This window comes from Anabrus simplex, chromosome 1, assembly GCF_040414725.1.
Source record: "Anabrus simplex isolate iqAnaSimp1 chromosome 1, ASM4041472v1, whole genome shotgun sequence".
NCBI lineage: Eukaryota > Metazoa > Arthropoda > Insecta > Orthoptera > Tettigoniidae > Anabrus > Anabrus simplex.
The window spans coordinates 35583385-35600814 of record NC_090265.1 but is presented as its reverse complement, the minus strand read 5'-3'; the positions used below and the strand labels follow the sequence as shown (position 1 = coordinate 35600814).

Below are 17430 nucleotides of genomic sequence, written 5' to 3'. Positions count from 1 at the left end.
GATTCCTTTTATTGTAGGTGATTTTGGTCTTTTGAGTGCTATTGTAGGATCTTTTTGAGCAAGTTCTGCTTGTATTTAGATCTACGCGGTCTGCTTTTTTCTGTTTAATTAAACTTTTGTATAACTTTCTTTGTTGGGCGTGTAATGATAAATCATGTTTTTGCATTGTGGTTTTGCCTTGATGTAGTGCTGACAGGGTCTTCTTCCGTTCATCATAGCATTCTTTGTCAAAATCATGGTTGCAATTTCCTATCCTTTAATTGTGTTTGACATGATTGCAAAATCATCGTGCATATAGTCCGCACGGCCTTACTTCTAAATTGAAGTTTCCCAAAACAAATGAGCATCGCCTTTCCTCTGTTGCCAGCGTGCAACACCTGCGAGAACAGCTGATGCAAAACAACTGCGGTATACAGCCCTTGTAAAATGTAATACCGTACTCAAAAAAACTAATGAACATGGATTGAAAACAAATTCACAAAAGCTACACTTACTGACAACATCTGACACTAATAAGGGAATATATTATTAAGAATAAAAGAGAATGAGGAAATAAAACCACTCACTGCTAATGGCTGGCACAGGAAGGAGGTTATGACCTACAAAGGGAACACTCCACTGATCTCATAGTCACTAGAACCCTCCAACAATATAAAAAGCACACTAATTACTGAAGGAAAATGCAAAAGATCGTGAAGTGTACCGAATACCATACATGCTGAGAGAGATAGGTTAACCACGTAGCAAATGTAAATATTAGAGTTGGCAACTGGTTTTCGACATCGCGCTCTGCCGATATAAATCGATATGAATGACAGATTGGGATTGGTTGGATGTCTATGCTTCAGCACAGAACCACCAGACAGAGCCAAAATCTGCCAAAACGTCAGTTTAGAAGTAGATCCGTGCGGAGTATAGTTCTATTGTTTCTATTATTTGATGTTGCTGTACTAGTCATGTTGCTTCTTCTATTTTTCTCAAATTTCCCTTCAATTTTTCCAAATTCAGTTTCCTAGATATTCTGGTTGCCACAAGGTTGATCGAAGATAATGGCTGACTAAAATCAAAAGTTGTTGTAACTGGTGTTGTTGCTGATGTCCAGAGTGCTTTCTGTTTAGTTACTTTTATGCCTTCTTCTCGGAAGGTCTGTTGTGCTAGTGCCATTTGGCACTGTGTATGTTAACATGTCAGGTTTTGTTAATGAGGCTATATCCTCTTTCTTCTAGTGTAACCAGGATTAGATCTGTTTTATGGCTTGGTTTATCAATTCGTGCATTCGTGCAATCACCTGCAAAAGTTACTCATTTATCAGTCATCATTCGTATTAAAGCTTCTGTTATTTGTTCAATGACATTATCTACCATCATCTGAGATTGAGCATATATGCCTATTCATGTAATATAATTTATTTTAATTATAATTGTGTTTTTTTTTTTTCTCTTATTTAATTTGTTAATCCTAGAGAAGGTTTAAGAAAGATGGAAACACCTCCTGCTCTTGTCTACCTATGGTTTGGCGAGCAAAAGAGTGGATTCCATAGAATTCTTTTATAGTATATTCTTCTGTTAGAAAGGTTTCTGTTTATAAAAAGGTGGCCCAGAAAAGAATGCACCACAATTTTTTTAATCAGCCCACAAGAATGGTACGAATGAAAAACTTTATAGATATGAATTCTTTGAAGTTTTCGAAGTGTGTGCACAAAGTTTCCATTTCGTCTAACAGATAGCGTACTTGCAGCAATGGTTCAACATGGCATCACTTAGTGATGTACGTTTCAAGCAGCGTGACATTGAATTTCTCACTGCGAGCAAGGAGTGGTTGGGAACATTTATAAACGTTTATGTGCAGTTTATGGAGCATCAGCAGTCAACCGAAGAACAGTTAGTTGCTGGGCACAGAGGGTGAGGCCATCTGAGAGCAGTTCAGGAGAGCTCCAGGATTTGCAGTGGTCGGAAAAGCCACCTATGGGTGTCACACCTGACAAGATGCAGCGTGCTGATGTGCTCATTTGCGAGGACTGACGCAGAATTATTCGGCAGTTGGCACGGGAGCTGTCAGTCAGCAAAGGAAGTGTGGGTGTAATCATCAGTGCTCTTGATTATGCAAAAACGTGTTCACGATGGGTTCCATGCCGTCTTACGGAGGAACACAAAATTCTCAGGAAAAAAAAAAAGCATTTCTTCTCAGTTGCTGCAATGTTTTGAAGCTGAGCCTGGGAAAAAAAAAAATTCAAAGCAACCTCTTCCGCTGGTAAGGTCATGATCACTGTGTTTTGCGACTGTGATGGTGTCAAACTCATTGATGTGATTCCGAGAGGTACCTCTATTAATTCTGAGGCATATGTGAACATATTAACCAAAATTGAGAAGCGCTTTCAGCGACTTGGATGCCATAACAACTCAGGTGATTGTTTGTTTGACCTAGCTCCCTCAGACTTTCACTTGTTTGGGCCATTGAAGAATTTGTGGGAGACATTTTGAGGATGACAAAGAGGTGATTCGTACAGAGAAGAAATGGCTTCGTAAACAGAACAAGGAGTGGTACAGACAGGGTATACATGCCCTTGTGTTTCACTGGAGGAAGGCCATAGAACGGGAAGGAGATTGCGTGGAAAAATAGGGAGTGTAGAAGAGAAATCATTCTTTCTTGTGTATAAGTTTCATTGTGTTCAGTAAATAATTGTTGAAGAAAAAATGCGGTGTGTTAGTTTCTGGATGACCCTCATATGATAGCATCATATATTGTTAATGTTTCTGTTGGGATGAATAGTATCACGTTTTGTAAACCTTCGATGTCCCATAACAAAACATTTCCGTGCATATAATTTTGCACCACTGCTGTATCGAATCTTTAAAAAATGAAATTTCCTTATCCTTACTCCTTACCCAGAAATCTGGTCGTTCTGTGTCCGCGAGAAAATTGAACAGAAATCGTATTTTGAAGGCCTTTTTGTCTCCCTAGGCAAGTAATTCGTCGCAATCTATACTATCTGTGATTACTTTTATCTCAAGGTAATGTCTTACATTTTCTGTAGTTATGTTTTACTTTATGTTACCTAATTATAACTGTGCCTTATTTTCCGCAGATTTCATCTTTTTTTTTTTTTTTTTTAAGGTAACCTCCTATTTCTATGATGCCTCAACTTTTCAAGGCACCTCCTAGTCGTGTATCAATCTTGCCTGCCGTATTTGAAGCCAAATTAATGATGAAGTCATGGCATAATGAATGAATGAACCTCATGTTAATTTATAGATAGATAGATAAAGCGAGTGGAGAAATTAAAGCACCTTGACAACTGGATTGAATCCAACTCAGCAGCGCTCTCCCTGAGAATTAACAAGCTGGAACTGGCCTATCAACATACTCAAAAAACCTACAAGTGATGCCTCTCATGCAATCTGAAGCTGAATGCTGCCCTACAGTCATTCTCCCAGAAGCCTTGTATTCTATGGAGTCTCTTTGTCACCAAACAGAAAAGGCTTGATTGAAAAACTATCAGAGAGAAAAGAATTCTCTGGACCATCCTAAGCCCAGTACTGAAGAATGTTTGTGTTTTTCGGGAGAAACCTCTAAGAAGAAAGCTACCGCCTGGTCAGGGGAAAGAAAGGTACACTGGGGAACATACAATACTGGGTAAAGATCAAAAGCCCAACAGTTTATAGGCCTGATCCCAAGTTAACCCATTCCAAAGAAGAATATGACTTTTCAAACTCCATAATTTAAGAATAACTTATACAGGGTTATTCACCTAAGATGTTACACAGAAATAACTCCTAAACCATTAAATATATTGGCATTCTGTTTTCATATTCGTAAATGGTACCTAGGGTCTTGTAAAATAACGTGCTGCTTATTCTCATGGGGTGATTCATAACCGAGATATTGATACTAACTCCATATTCTTAAATAGAACAGCAGGAATGCATACAGCTGGCCTAAAAGTTCAACTGCGTACAAGTTCAAATATCTAAGTATTTTCAAAACCGGACAGTTACTTTTTGAGATATTGATAAGAATGCATTTGGGCTTTTGCATGCTGCATCAGACAGTGTACGTTCGGCCAAGGACGTATTGGCACGCAAGCTGTTTCCTGGCATTGATTCCAGCCACAGAATGGATACCAGGCATGTACTGTAAACTATCGTACACGCATAATGTGATGTACCGTAACATACCTTGGGTGTGTAACGTTGTCATATGACTGGCGAACACACAGAAGGGAAGGGAGATAATACGGACATTATTCATTTTCTTTTCTAGAAGGAGCTCTTCCGGTGTCCTGTATTATGTTTATTTCTCAATTCATACAGTAGTATGTACTGTACACTCAAACCAATGACAATTATTAGCCTTCGTTATGTTCCTTTGAAGTCAAAGTAATTATTTTATTCCTTTTAAAAACATCACACCTCCCTGTCCTGTCATGAGTTCGCCTGTCATACACACTTTGCAAACCCATCACATGTGTACAATATGCTTACATTCTTGGTGTTAATTCTGTGGCTGTCCGACTCGGCTGAACGGTCAGTGTACTGGCCTTCGGTTCAGAGGATCCTGGGTTCGATTCCTGGCCGGGTCGGGTATTTTAACCTTAATTGGTTAATTCCAATGGCAAGGGAGCTGGGTGTATGTGTTGTCTTCATCATCACGATGCGCAGGTCACCTACGGGTGTCAAATAGATAGACCTGCACCTGGCGAGCCAAACCCATCCTGGGATATCCCGGCATTATAAAAGCCATATGACATTTCATTTCATTCTGTGGCTGGAATCATGCCCAAGGACCTGCTTACGCATCAATATGTCCTTGCCCGACTTCACGCTGTCTGATGCAGCATGCAAAACAGTGCATTCTGTTCTTATTGATATCTCAAAAACTAACTCTCAGATTTTGAAAATACTTACATATTTGAACTTGTACGCAGTTGAACTTTTAGACCAGCTGTATGAATTTGTGCCGTTCTGTTTAAAAATATGGAGTTAGTATCTATATCTTGGTTATTAATCACCCCATGAGAATACATAGCACATTATTGCACAAGTTTCTGGGTACCCTTTATGAATATGAAAACAGAATGCTGATATCTTCAATGGTTTAGAAGTTATTTTTGTGTAACATCTGAGGTGAATAACCCTGTATATACAGTACCCGTTTATGCCACATCACTCAGGGAGCAACGCAAAACTACCTACAGGGCGTTCGAGTTACCTATGGGAGGCAGGTATGTTTCTCAAGAATTCAAATTTTGTCCAGGGAATACTGATGATAATACAAGTAATAATGTAAATCACAGATACTTATGAAAAGACAACACTCAATTGCAAGAAACTCTTAACATTTATTCTAAAATCAAGGTCTCGAAGTAAAACAACAGCTCATATTGACAATATATTTATTCATTAGGCCAATAATTTCTTGTTGATACCATGTTAATATTTGATTAAAATTGTGTGGACAGTGATGGCTGGAGGTTTTATTTACAGTATATTGAAATCACTCATTTCATATTCGATCGCATAAAACATTTCAAAATATGGTAGTAATTGTTGAAATTAAAGAAAATTATTATGATTAGTTTGAAATTAATCATTTTGGTTTCAAATTATACGCATCGAAATATATTAATCATCATCAGAATTAAATATTTGTGCTTGTGACACCAGAATAACATGCCTTTACATGTCCTGATATTATTCCTCCACGAATTAAACTACATATCTTCAAATTCATCCATTTAAATTATGTATAAGCAATTAATCATAAACAATTCAAGTATCAGACTTCCGATTTTTCATCGTTCTTCTCGATCACCAGAACCGATCCCCTGATTTTCAGAGCAGTTTCAGTAATTTTTGTATTATTTAAACGCCTGACGTTTCCTCGTTCTATTGATATATGCTGGAGTATGACTGATAAGTGAACTCACTTCAGTACGAAACAATATGAAATTCTTATCTCTTAATGAGTATGGCTGGTCGATAATATTTCTAAAGGTACTCGTCCAAGTTGCAACAAAACTTGTGTGTCACTTTTGTGTTGCGCAAGAAAAATGGCACGCACTGTTTACACACAGCACGCAAGTTTGCCTTTTTTCTTGTTGTGGAACACGAAAACTTGTGCGCCCAAAGAAATGTTGCACCGGGTGTTTACACCACGCTACTTAAGTGGCGCAAATTTTCTCGCATGCAACTTTCCTAGTCAGTTGTTCTAGCGGATGTGAGTGTTGTTAGTAGCAAGCATGTTTTCTGGCGAGGTGTTATTGGCGGCTCGCTTATCGCTGATTTTATTACGGCGACGAAGAGAAAGACGAGAAAGAGCGAAACGGAAATGCTGGGTGAGGGAATGGATTTAAGGTCGTGAACATTGTGGAGTAAGGAGTTGTTAATAACTTGCTACAGGAATTGTTCATGGAAGACCAAGTCTTCTACAAGAATTTACTGCGAATATCAGCGACTGATTTTGAATATCTTCTGAGAAGAGTAGCGCCGTTGATACGAAAGAAAGACACGCTAATGAGAAAATCAGTATCACCACCGGAACGCCTTGTGTTGACATTGAGATATTTAGCATCTGGTAAGCCAATTTTTAAAAAATATATGGATTTTATACAGTACACATAAGGAATCATTTCTTGTAGCTTATTGTAATTTCCTATATTTTGTTTTATTACAGGTAACAGCTATCAGTCACTGATACCGACATGCACTATTTCATGTGTAATACCTGAAATTTGTGATGCTATCTACACAGTGCCGTTTTTGTTTCTATAGTCTGTTGTCTCAACCTTCCATAAGCATTCTTGTGTTTCAACTAAATATATCAGCTTTCTCGTCATCTCCCTTGCCCACTTCGTGTTCTGAGACATTGTAACCTGTAAATGAACTTACGTAAATTATGCATTTATTACTAAGATGGGTATCTATTTTGAGGCATGTTATATTTCATTTACAATAAAGAATATACAGGTACGTACTTACGTTAAATTATTCCCGAGTGTGACCCTCTCAAACATCAGTATAATGTCACAGCAAACGACCACATGAGAAAGTTGTGCCACAAAAATGATCTAAACTTTTCACGCCACTTTCAGATGGCGCAACTTCCTCTCTTCCGCTGTGTACACGATGCCACTTTTGACATTGCACGCAACTTGGAAGTTGCGCAGAATTCAAGTGGCACATGCATCTTTTTTTAATTGCATGACTTTGCACGAAGCCTCTAAACTTTTCATGCTTAAATCGAAGTTGCATGCCATTTTAGTTGCACTGTGGACGAGTAGCTTAATAATCACAACCAGATGGCAGTACAGGGTACGGTGGTCAGCCATGTGCTCCTGTTTGGTCTGTAATACAGTCAAATACTCAAATAGCTTAATAATAGGGAGTGGAAGTTGCAAGCGAGTAACCTAACTTCAGAAGTGGCACGCCATAGACGTCTACCCGGGGCAGGACCTGCATAAGTGCTCGTGTTATGTCACGTAGTAGTGCTTCTGGGTTGTATGTCAGAACATTTGTTTTGGCCAAAATGTCAAAAAAGAACTATGGTGTGGTGATTAAAAGCGCTTATAGGAAGAGTTTCCGTGTTTTAGTGAATCCAGGAAGGGACAAACGTTCACATTCTGTACTATATGTAGGTGTGATTTTTCAGTTGCGCATGGTCGGAAGTGCGATATACTCAAACATGTGCAAACGAAAAAACATAAGGAGTGTGTCCAGTGTTTAGAAAGAAATCAGAAACTGAACTTTTCATGTAAAAACCAAGATGTAAATACGGTACTGTGATGATTACCGAGGCTTTATTTTCATCATTTATTGTAGAACATAACCTGCCTGTAAATTGTGCCGACCACGCAGGGCCTTTGTTTCGCATGTTTCCTGATTAGGAAATCGCTTAACGATATAGGTGTTCTAGAACGAAAACAGCAGCTATCATTACAGAAATGTGCATGGAAGGAAGGGCAAATATTGTATCACATTTGCAGGTGAATGCATTTTCTGTTGCTACTGATGGTAGCAATAAAAAGCGACTTGAAAATGTATCCTATTGTTGTAACATTTGTTAGGCCTGAACTCAATGAAATTCAGAGTTGTCTGCTCTCTGTGCCTAATTTAGAAGGGGATGCCACTGGAGCTAACATTGCTAATCTTTGCACTCAGCTTTTCAAGAATTTCGCATTCCATTAAAAAACTGCCTAGCTCTTGGTACTGATAATGCTCCGGTAATGGTACGATTGAAGAATGGTGTGGCAGGATGTTTGAAGAGGGAAAATAGTAACATAATCATCATAGGCTGCTCTTATCACCTAATTAATCTTGCTGCAGAGAAGGGTGCGATGTGCTTGCCTATAAATGTGGGTGAAAGTATAATTGATATATTTTATTATCTGGAAAGGAGTGCAAAGAGGAAAGACAAGTTCAGAGAATTTCAGACTTTACACAACACAGAGATCAGGAAAATTCTGAAGCATGTGTGCTTACTTGATGGTTATCACTAGGAAGGTGTTTAGGTAGGATTTTGCTGCAGTGGGACCCTTTGGTTACTTTATTCAGGAGTGAAATTGTAAGGATTCTCAGATGGGAACTTTGAAGACTTATTCCTAAGCACAGTCTAAGTGCAGGTGTGTCTTGTTTGTCTGAAAAGGTGAAGCATTGTCATAACATTTCACCACACTCCTCAGTTAAAAGGAAAACCCAGTCATCAATTTCACTCAAAAAATGAAACTACTGATGACACTAAGAGCCATGCTTTGTCATGTGAAGAACGACTGTTCATGTTCCTTTCATCCAATTTACATAAATCTTTGCCTTTTTCTCTCAAGTTTTATGGATATCTTTAAGAATCCAAACGTAGCTCTTCAGTCAAGAATGCTACACATTCACTTATTGAAGTCAATTTTGGAGGAGCAAGTGAAGAATGTGATGGCAAGTTTTGTGAAACCACATGTTATTAAAAGCTCCTCCTCTCTCCTTGATGTAGATTTATCATACTCCAGCAAATCGAAAGGATGATTGTGATCTGCAAATTTTTCTGAATTGATGTTCAGTGGGCATTGGTAGGTCAGATTAAATCAGCTGATTATGTACTTAAATATGACAGACTCTCTAAGGTGATGCTTACTATTTTATGAATTCCACATAGCAATGCACAATGTGAAAGGATTTTTAGCAGAGTTACAAAGACAACAGTTCAGATCCTTGCTGTCTGAGCAAACTTTGGAGAAACTTTTAACCTTAAAATCAGTTCAGCAAGGCAAGTGCTTTGAGCAAAATTTTAGTTCCGAGTTTCTGAAGAGGGCTAAGTCAGCTATGGGTGTGTTGAACAACAATTAGTCGTAATGTGTTCAGCATGTTGAAGGATGAGAAGTCACATGTTCCTAAAGTTCAGGTATGTTCAGTATTTAGTATTCACATAAAAATAATGAAAAATATACTGTATATGTAGGCCAAATGGAGTTAATGTTTTGAATTATAATGACTTAGTACATGTTCTGCCATCAGTGATGTGTCGTAATATGCCGTGATTTGCAGCGAAATTTCCCCTGTTTTTTTTTTTACTTTTGAAAGTTGGCATGTCCAAAGTATTATTTCTGTTACACTTGAATGAAAAAAGGATTCAAAACTATTGACTACATTGATATTCTAGAAATAAGTAAATAAGGAAAAATATTTCATCGAGACATCACTCGTAAACAGTGAACACTACCACCTGCGTCTGGTAACTCTCCACCTAAATAAATACCGCATTTACTCGTGTATTAGACGCCCCTTTTCCCACTTTCACAGCCAAATAAAGTAAGGGGAGATCCAATATACGATAACCTCAAGTTTTGTGCAGTGAACACAGGACTTCTAGGCTATAAAGAGCTATAAATGGCATAATTAGCATATTTTTATTTTATATTTATTTTAAATTATATTTCATGCTTGTTCTCTACATTTATCACATCAGGATTTACCTAAACATCTGTAATTGAGCTAAAAGAGACCGCAGTGTTTAGGTTAAGTATGCAGAGGTGCCAACTATTACAGATTTCACCTCGCGATTACGGACTTATGGTCAAAGGGGAAATTATCACGGAAAAGCTGACATTATCAGGAAAAAAAATTTTGTACGGAAAAAGAAAAGAAAAGAAGGAAAAATGCTCCAAAGGATTGAACATTTCTCCTATATCATCCTCGTTTCAATGCTGGTGAGTGGGCAACGATACTTATTCGAACATGACTTCCTTTTGCTACCCATAAGCGTTGTAAAATTCATTGTGATTGAAGGAGCTCAGGCGCTGCTCTTCTGCACTATAAATCCTTCAATAATGTTGTATTTGCTGTGTTAAGTGTACGTGATAGTTGACAGAGAGATTGAGAAAGAAGTGAGGCCTACATTAATATTTATCAGAACTTCTATAGTAAAAACAAACCCTGCCTCCATCTCTCCAACTCACTACCACTCCCCTTCCCCACCCCCACTCTCTCCCCACCAGTCCCGCACCGCCCTTCCCCCTCAGCTCCTCCCATCCTCTCAAACACAGCTGAGCCAACAATAGACAAGATCGTACGAATGAGACCATTAACTTTGAAAAGGCCAGTTCGAGAGGACAACCACCTCTTAAGTACTGTAAGCTTAACGTTTTCTTCACACCCGTTTTCCACTTTTAACTTATCAGCCCAAGTTTCTCGCACAAACTCATTTTCTCCATTACTGATTGAAACTTCATTGACGTTTTCCACTATGGTCACTTACAGTTTACCATGCAGCTGTTACTCCTCTAACACAGCTTCTCAATTTTGTCGATGCCCTCCCGACCTCTTCTAGAAGGGGACTGCTAAATTGAGAATGCTGCTATTCTAAAATTTTTAATTCATCTGTGTTTTTAACCCATCGCTTATCACATACATTTAAGATCTAATGTGCTTACTGTCCAAATGTTCTCATCTAAGATATTTATATACAGCTGAAGATTCTGTGTGTGCTAATATATTTTTAATTTTGCCTAAGGCATAAGAAATAAAGTATCGATTAGGTGGCTTTTTAGATTAATTTGTTGATCATTTAACATAAGGCAAACACACCTAGCCAACATTGGAAATAATCTTCGAGAAGGGGACTGCTAAATTGAGAAGAAATTGAGAATGCCGCTATTCTAAAATTTTAAATTCATCGGTACTTTTTCCCCATCGCTTATCACATACATTTCACCTGGCACGTTGTCTCCTCTCAAACTTGGTTTCTCAAGCTTTTTCGCTCCCTTCCTATCCATTCATGGTATGGTGTTTCTACATACACAGACTATTAGCCTGAATTTTCAACACCGTGATTTCGTCCTGTTTTTGAAGTGTTATCCAACTACAAATTTTCAGTCTAAGAGTTTCGCAACCTCACTGTTAACACTTATTGTTTCGTTTTAGTCTGTTATCTTTTATTTTATTTTATTTTCTTTCCTTAGGTTTAGCACATTTTTTGGTTTCAATTATGTTTTATATTAACCCTTTGTTCACTGAATTTGTCCTCAGCGAGTTTTTTACTGCTCCATCTAGTGATGTAAATATTGTACATTGTTATTGGTTTTTCCATCTGTCTTTTTTGTTTTTTATTTGTTCTTTCATTATGTTTTAGCACATTTTTAGCTTATATTATGTAGAATACTTTAACCCCCCCCCCCCTTCCCTTATTTCACTGAAGATGGCTCTAACAAGTCAAAACTTGTTTGAATTTTATCACTCCATCTGATGATTGATTGATTGATTGATTGATTGATTGATTGATTGATTGATTGATTGATTGATTGATTGATTGATTGACTTTAGCAGTGGCGAAGTTAGGGCTCGTGGCCCTCTCTTACACTTAACCACATAATTAATCTACAGATAATGCATATATAAAAGAAATGTACTATTCTATCATAATATCAAAGATAAGCTAAAAATTACAGATTTGGACAACATATAATGAAGAAAGAAAGCAGAGTTCAACAAACAAAATAGAATAAAATTCGGAGTGTATAGATGAGAGACAAAGTCATAATAAAAAAGTGAGATACAAACTGAAAAAAAAAAGGAATGCAAAAAGAGAACACAATAAGTAATAAAGTAAATGGAAATATAAGTATGGCCATAAAAGTGATCTATGTACATGAGTAAGAAGCTAAAATTATGTACATTACACTATAATAATAATAATAATAATAATAATAATAATAATAATAATAATAAAAATCACAATCACACAACCTATCATACGTCATCATATACACGAGACAATCAGCGGTATTCAACAGGTAATCTCTACATGCAGTTTTAAATTTCAATATTGAGTTTGAGTTCCTGACAGCAGCTGGGAGTGAATTCCAAAGTCGTGACCCAGCCACAACGAAGGATCTGTTATATATTGATGAGTGGTTGACGGGAATAGCGAGGGAAGTGCCAGATCTAGTGTTACAATTATGGAATGAGGATTAATAAATGGAATTTTGAAGAGATGTATTTGGGTAGATTTTCCTTCTGAGTTCGATATATCAACGTAAGTGCATGGAATTTCCGTCGTCTCTCGGGTTTCAGCCAGGAAAGAAATGTGTAGCTAGGGGTTATGTGAGCATCGTAACTCAAGTTAAAAACAAATCGAAGACCAGAGTTCAATGCTCGTTGAAATTTCATAGTTTGTTCACGGGTTGTATCAATGAGGACAATGTCGCAGTAGTCAAGTATTGGTAGTATCAAAGTTTGGAGTAGTTTTATCTTTACGTCTTGTGATAAAATGTCCTTATGTCGTTTTAGAGGGTGTAACGTCGCGTACATCTTTCTACATGTATTTCTTACATGTGCAGACCAGTCAGAGTTTCAGTCAGGGTCATACCTAGGTTCTTCACTTCCTTACTGAACGGGATTATGGTGGCATTTAATGTCACCGGAGGAATAGCATAATTTTTATACATGATGATTAATAATTTCTGAGAACCGATAATAATTGTTTGAGTTTTTTGGGGGTTGAGGAGGAGAGAGTTTTCACTGGCGTACACACTGAGTTGTTGAAGGTCGGAGTTAATATCTCTTATTGCATTCGATATATCATTTATATTAACGTGGCAGTAAATCTGGAGGTCGTCGGCAAAGAGGTGATATCTATTATACTTTATTTTAGAGGAGATATCATTTATATAGAGGAATTATGTTTTGTATTGAATTAGGAGGATACATTTCATTGTTTGCTTTGTAAAGTAGTTTGACTTGATTGGCATCTCCGAAATCGTAGAAGTAGTTAGTTAATCAATAACATTATTATTGTTAGGTACGTTGGCGAGTAAAACACTCATTGTGATTGGATTGTTTTGATCACTTTTTAAAATTACTTCTCTCAAACAGTTACCTATATTGGCCCGAGTCATGAGATATTAAATGATCACTTTGTTAATGATCTCACCTGCTATAGCAACAACCGTGAATATTCTTTACTAAAGTAAACTCGTTTCCTCATCCCGAGGTGATGCAGCTCTTTTTAGGCATGCCCCCAGTGGAGGGGAGCTGTATGTACCATTTTTACCGCATATCAACCTTCCTGCCATTTTTAAATCTCGGGTACTGGGAATCGAACTCAGGCCCCCGAGAACGGCAGCTAATTGTGCTAACCATTACGCTGGCAAACATTCTTAACTACAAAACACAGACATATACCATGACTCATGCGTGCTTGCAATGCGCATGTCAGACACAAAACTATTCCCCTATTTGTGCGACGTCGTCAGAGCTGCAGTAGGCCTACGGTACAGAGGCGGACGTTTCTTAACTTCGAAATACAGATGTACCACATGACTTTGACACGTGTTTTCATGTCCGACTCGTTGGCTGAACGGTCAGCGTACTGGCCTTCTGTTCAGAGGGTCCCGGGTTCGATTCCCGGCCAGGTCCAGGATTTTAACCTTAATTGGTTAATTCCAATGGCACGGGGGCTGGGTGTATGTGTTGTCTTCATCATCATTTCATCCTCATCACAAGACGCGCAGGTCGCCCAAGGGAGTCAAATAGAAAGACCTGCACCTGGCGAGCCGAACCCGTCCCGGGATATCCCGGCACTAAAAGCCATACGACATTTCATTTCATTGCGTGGGTCGTACGGACAAAACTTTCACAAATTTGTGATGTCGTCGGGGCTGCAGTAAGGCTTGTACCGGCTTTGAAGCGGTATCATTGTTCTTCTCTGATGAATTACATCGGGGGTCTTGTATGTGAGATTTATTTTTAAAATTTTCTTTGTCTCGAAAAGCCAGGGGCATCTAATACACGAGTAAATATGGTATTTCTAATTGCAAATACAGTATAACCCCGATATAGCGTAAACCACAATTTAGTAGAAGAAATTTCAAGTTCCGAAAATATTCCATTAGAGCAATGCAATTTTATATTTGATTTAATACAATTCCCATTACGGCAAAACCCGCATTTAGCTTAAATTGTTATGGGACATTCAGAACCTATGAAAAAGATGTTATAAGCTTGCTAAGGATGATTCGAGGCAAAAGAGGAATTTAGAGCGCGGGCACTTACGGCCAAAGTAAGATGTCAGACTCAGATGCACATCTGATTGTGGCCGCTGTGGTACAGTAAAAGAGAATCCCGGTTTTCATGGCAGTATTAGTATGCTGTTCGAGAATTCCTATATTAATCTGTGCAATATCCTTTGGTTAGAATGAGAACTCTTTAACTGAATCATCCGTTACTACGGGAAAATTCGGATGTGTTAATTTTTCCACTATCAACATTCATACACTCTACTCCAGCGTTTCTGTTGAATGCAGTCGATCATTTTTGCTATCGATTCCTCGCTACATGCACGAGTGAGCTCTCCCCACTGTTCTGACTGGTGTAAACAGATATTGGGAGAACATGTTTTTGCAAAAATTGCACCGACAGCAGTTGTTAACTCCTTAGAAATAAAGGCTGAAGTAAACAATTGCTTGATTTTAATACTATGTACTGAAATAAAATAAGAATGTGATACTTCTTCTTAGGATACAGTGTCCAGCTCCATGGCTAAATGCTTAGCGTGCTGGCCTTTGGTCACAGGGGTCCCGGGTTCGATTCCCAGCAGGGTCAGGAATTTTAACCATAATTGGTTAATTTCGCTGGCCCGGGGGCTGGGTGTATGTGACGTCTTCATCATCATTTCCTCCTCATAATGACGCGCAGGTCGCTTACGGATGTCAAGAAGTAAGTATAAATAACCACCTAATCGATACTTTATTAATGCCTCAGGCAAATTGAATAAAATTAAAACTTACAGGACATGTTTCGACCACTTAGTGGTCCTCTTCAGCTGTATAAATAAAGAACTGGAAAGAAAAACATTATGAAAATAAGCACAAAAAAAAAGTTCTTTGGTCGAAACATGTCCTGTAAGTTTTAATTTTATTCAATTTGCCTGAGGCATTAATAAAGTATCGATTAGGTGGTTATTTATACTTACTTCTTGATTAAACATCGATACGGTCATGAAATGGACAACTTGTAATACAGATGTCAAATCGAAAGATCTGCACCTGGCGTGCCAAACATGTCCTCAGACACTCCCGGCACTAAAAGCCATACGCCATTTCATTTTTAGGATACAGTGGTGTGCATAACTAATTTCAGAGGGTAAGTCATGTACTTTTGCGTGTTTTAAATTTCAGAAAAGCTGTTCCCCTGTCAATTTATGGTTATCATTAGTCTACAGGGAGCTTGAAAGTTGTTTTCATAATAGGTGTGTGGTAAACCTAGGTAAGGTGATGCTGTTTGAAGCAAGAAAATCAAAACATTTGCCACAAGCTTCTGGAGTGATGCCATTACAGTTTTCAAGAATGAAACTGAATATGCGTGTTCAGGCTATTGGAATTAGAAAATACCGTGCTAATCAGTAAGCCGCAGTTTGGAAAACATCCGAAAAAATTTATAAACAAACCGATTTCTGTTTCATACTGATTTTAATGTGTTTTTATGCAAGTTTGGTATCTTTCCCGGCTTTCATGGAAAATCTTGTATAACCTTATAAGAACAACCTTAAACTGAAGCAGTTTTGCATTCACCAAAAAAAAAAAAAAAATCTGCTGTTAAAAGGAAGGGTTAACCATGGGCTCACCATTATCAGGAATAATAGCAAACATATTCCTAAATAACATTGAAAATAATTTCTTAACCAACTAAGAAATGTAGAGGGAGACCAGGTTTTAAGAGGTGTGCAACTAAAAGAAGCTACAGAGCTGGTTACAAATAGAGGATTATGGAAGCACTTAGTTAATTCGCAGAGGCCTGCAGACTGAATGCTAAAAGGCATAGCAATATACCTACAATTAAGATGTATATGTATGAGGTAATGATCCACCATCTAGCAACCACATTTTCTTGTGTATGTGCCTTCAGCAATTATTCATTTGGGTTCTGCAAATAGCATAGGTTTGCTAATCTGATGATAGTGGAAAGGGAAAAATTTGTTAGACTTGTAGCCAAGCGTGCATGCATGCAGGCAGGCATGAATTTTATTTATTTACTCATTCATTTATTTATATTTTTATTTTTTATACTGTATCTTCAACAAAGTAATACAAAGATCAATACTACACATACGTAAATCTCAGGTATAATAACGATGGACTCCGCTTCCTGGCACACAAAGTTCTTGGTTCACTCTGTAATATACAATATGTTGGAATTAAACTTCAGAATCTACTCTACATGGTAATCTACATGTGCTGTTGATGCTACTTCTCAACATTATTCCTTCATGAGATAGTATTATAGGATGAAATTCATATTTATAAATTCATAACACATTGGATATTCATGATAACTGACTACTATCACATCTATCTATCCGCACAAATTTTCTTAATCAACCATCTGACGCACAACCACATGTTCAATATTCCACTTTTATCTTTTTCTGATTTCATTATTCAGTTCTTCTAGTATCAACTTAACCCATTACAGCATTCAGCTCTTGGTTAAAAAGCATTGTGAGACAAGCCAATCCATCTACGAGTAGCTTTCCTGGACCTTGAGAAGGTCTTTGATCGTGCACCGCATGACCTCATATGGCTAGCACTGCAAGAGCATGGCATACTAGAATTCCTATTCAACTGGGTTCATCTGTTTTATGTAGACCCACGGAGCTACAGTATGTTCAGGCGCCGCAGGAACATTTAGTGACTTTCCCCATCACCGTCGGTGTTCGCCAAGGTTCTTTGCTGTCACCGCTCTTGTTCGTTTTAGTGACGGACACTGTAACAGCAGACCTGCACCATTCTTTGCCATAGACGCTTCTCTACACAGACGATGTCATGTTGGCCTCTGAGACCCAGGTTGATGTGCAATGCCAAACCCAAGAATGGAGCGACTGGCTGGCGCAATACGGCCTGCGCCTAAGTAAAAAGAAGACTGAATATAGGGCATCAGATCCACAAGCAATCGG

At 38.0% G+C, this 17430-nt stretch overlaps 1 protein-coding gene across 1 annotated transcript in view; it reads left to right on the top strand.

Moving 5' to 3' along the window:
- The window catches only part of gb (genderblind), a 212898-nt gene that overhangs the window by 164716 nt on the left and 30752 nt on the right, over window positions 1–17430 (top strand). The window lies entirely within an intron of this gene.